Source organism: Gekko japonicus, unplaced genomic scaffold, assembly GCF_001447785.1.
Source record: "Gekko japonicus isolate JY-2015 unplaced genomic scaffold, Gekko_japonicus_V1.1 scaffold316, whole genome shotgun sequence".
In the NCBI taxonomy this organism is placed as follows: domain Eukaryota; kingdom Metazoa; phylum Chordata; class Lepidosauria; order Squamata; family Gekkonidae; genus Gekko; species Gekko japonicus.
This window is the reverse complement of record NW_015169784.1, coordinates 449,857-452,911: the sequence shown is the minus strand read 5'-3', so window position 1 is coordinate 452,911 and position 3,055 is coordinate 449,857.

Here is a 3,055-nt window from a genome sequence, read left to right as displayed (position 1 = left end):
AACGCTTTCCCATGCCACTGCAGGTCATACGTGTCAATTGTATGTGTTTCTGTGGGGCAAACTGCTACACAGTAATGCCTAGCTGAATGGAGAAGCTGACCTTACAGGCGCTATTTCGAGCAGCCTCCATGGCTTTTCATTGTTCATGTAAAAGTGGACTCCAGTAATAAGCACCTTGGAGAGGAAGCTGTTCTGGAAGTTTCTGACCTTGTACCTTAAAAAAAAAAGTCTGAGCTTTGGGAAAATATGAATCATCTGAGCCATACATGGTTTGACCCTCCTTGAAATCCAGAGACAGCCCCAGGAGCCCCTAGGAACTGCCTGACTAAGCAGAGTAAGCCCTTGCAGAACTTCTCTACAAAAAACAGATCATCCCCATGGTTTCTTTTTATTGTCACCAGAGCTCCAGAGAAAGAGAATCTAGTTTCCAGACAGCAATTGCAAATCAGGAAACCTATCAGCACGGCCAGATGGTTTCCCAAATAGAAGAAAGAGTGACACCCCACCAGAGTTGCTGTGTGTGCAGACACAGGCCATTTCCCATGGCTGGAAAGATCAACAAAGGTTGAGGCAGGGACTGCAGTCACCCTGGGAGCCTACGGTGATTTCCAGGCAGGGCGAGAGTACTGGAATGGCCCAGAGTTAGGTAAAGGCAATGTTATTTCCTGTGGCGACTTGCTCTTCCTGAACAGGGCTGGTAGTGATCCACAGTGACCCAGCGACCCAAATCGAAAGTCTTTGTTTGCTGGTCATGGTGTATTTGAAGTGCTTAAGGTCTGTGACAAAGACAGGCATTTGCAACCAACCTGGAGCCGGAGAACCCAAAGGAACTTCTCTGTTACCTTTTCAAGCTTGCATTTTCTTACCCTCTACCCAGAGTCACACAAATAATAATTTAAAAACCTCCTTACCTTAATTTGGGGGGTTGCTGCAGCAACAGTGGCCTACGGCACCCAGTGGAAAGTAAACCTTTGTAGAAACTCCTCAGGGGGGCAAACTAAAGGGAGGTATGTTAATGAGCATGACTTAAAAGCTCTACTTGTGAGCATGTATGATGTCACACTAATAACATGTAGTGAGTCTCCAGAAAGGGTACACCACCAGTTCGGGAAACTTTTCCAGCTTTTTCTTCTTTGTCAGATTTTTGTGTCAGTAGTGATCTTGCCCTGTTCCCCAGCAGAACATTACACTATGATATACAACAGACCTCACCCCAGCACTAAATCGTGTAAGGCAGAGAACCAAAACATGTGATAGTGTTTGTATTAACAAAGCTGGAAATGAGGTAACCCAGTTGGTTAGTTTCAGGTGGACATCATGCAGACAAAAGCTTATATCCAGAACTGAACTTTGTTGGTCTTAAACGTGCCACTGGACTCAAACTTTGCCCAATTGGTTAGTGTTACCTAGTTGTGGGAAGGCAGAAAACCTGCTAAATGCGAGTTTTACCAATACGTGGTATAAGATTATCTTCCTCCATGTGTGGGCAGGGTTCCTCTTTTAGACAGCTGATTATTTTGCAATTTATTTTTTAAATATTATTTATCATCCACCTTTCTCATGGAGTCTCAAGGCACACAGTGCAGTGACATCAGTAAAATGAGGCATCCAATAAGCAATATAATAGGATTAGGACTGTGGAAATCAGAATGATGGATTTTTTAAAAAAGATACATACATTGTAAGCATTTGTAAATCCATGGAAAATTCCAAACAACAACAGTGTAATGCCTTTTTATTAAGATCATCAAAAAGTCACAATGCTTTTGAGTTCTGCAGAACTCTTCATCCAGCTGGCAATTCAGTGCAAACGACTAAAAGAGTAAGAAGGGAAGAGAAAAGGTTGTTTTAAGCACATTGGGGGGGGGGAACCCAAGTGAGGTTTTATAGAAGTTTTAAAACTAACTTTAGATATTCCAAGGGTGAGTCATAATTTTTGAGGAAAAAAGGGGATCAGCAGTTGCTAATAAGATTGGGGCCTTGACAGTGAGCCTTCAGATCCAAGACTTTTCGGCTCACCACTCTTTCATCTGTAGGTAAGCAAGCGTGTGAAAGTCTATTTCTTGGTGGAATTTGCAGTGCAGTAGAGGCTTCTGTTGACCCAGGCATGATTGAGCAAGGTTGTCAGCTGAAACATTTTGTGTTCCTTGTGCATGCAGACAGAAACCGATCTCTTCGGGGAACCATTTCTGGAACCTTCCTTATGTGAACAACCCCAGAGATGGTTTCTCCCTTTTCACATCAGTGTCCACAGAACAAGAGACACCAAGGCCAGGTTCAGTAGTAACACCAAATTATGCTTTGCCACTATGTGAATGAGTCCTGTGCATGCACTCCCTTTCATCTGAACGGTTTGGAGCCAATTCATGACCTCCGCTTCGACACCGACCATCATTTGCTGTTACATCCGAACTAGCCAATTACGTTGCTTGCCTTCCAAAATGGGATTACAGCCCAGTTTCAAACCAGGTTTTGAAGAGGGAGGAAGTTCAGATGCAAGAGCAAATAACGGTTTGCACTAAAACAGAGGGCATCAATTATCTCTGAGCACAACCAGGAAAAAGAGATGAGCGCAAGGCTTTGACGTCACAGCATGACATCTGAATCATGTCCCAAAGTCTAAGCATCGCACCCATTCTGTGTACCCTTTACAGGCAAGGAACTGCTCCGTTTCCATTGGTGGAGAAATACAAAAAAGACAAGTTTCATGGAATAGTTCTATATTATGGTGTGTTTTGTATGTGGGATCCCAACAATAAACTTATGGCAATAGGCTGTTGTGCACACATGCAGTAATATGGTGGCTCCATCTTGTGGTTAAATCTGCTATGTCTCTTTCTCACGCTCTGCCTTCAGCTTGAAACCATTATGGGTTCTATTAGATAGAGGCAAGAAGTCATTTTACATAATCAGTTGTTTTTTTAAAAAAACCAGCTGACGTATCCTAGAGGAAAGGCAAATAATGACCCCTAATTATTTTGATTCAGTGCAGGGAAGGATAATTTCCAGACACTGAACAGACAGACCTGTTTGGTGCTTTTATTTATTATATATT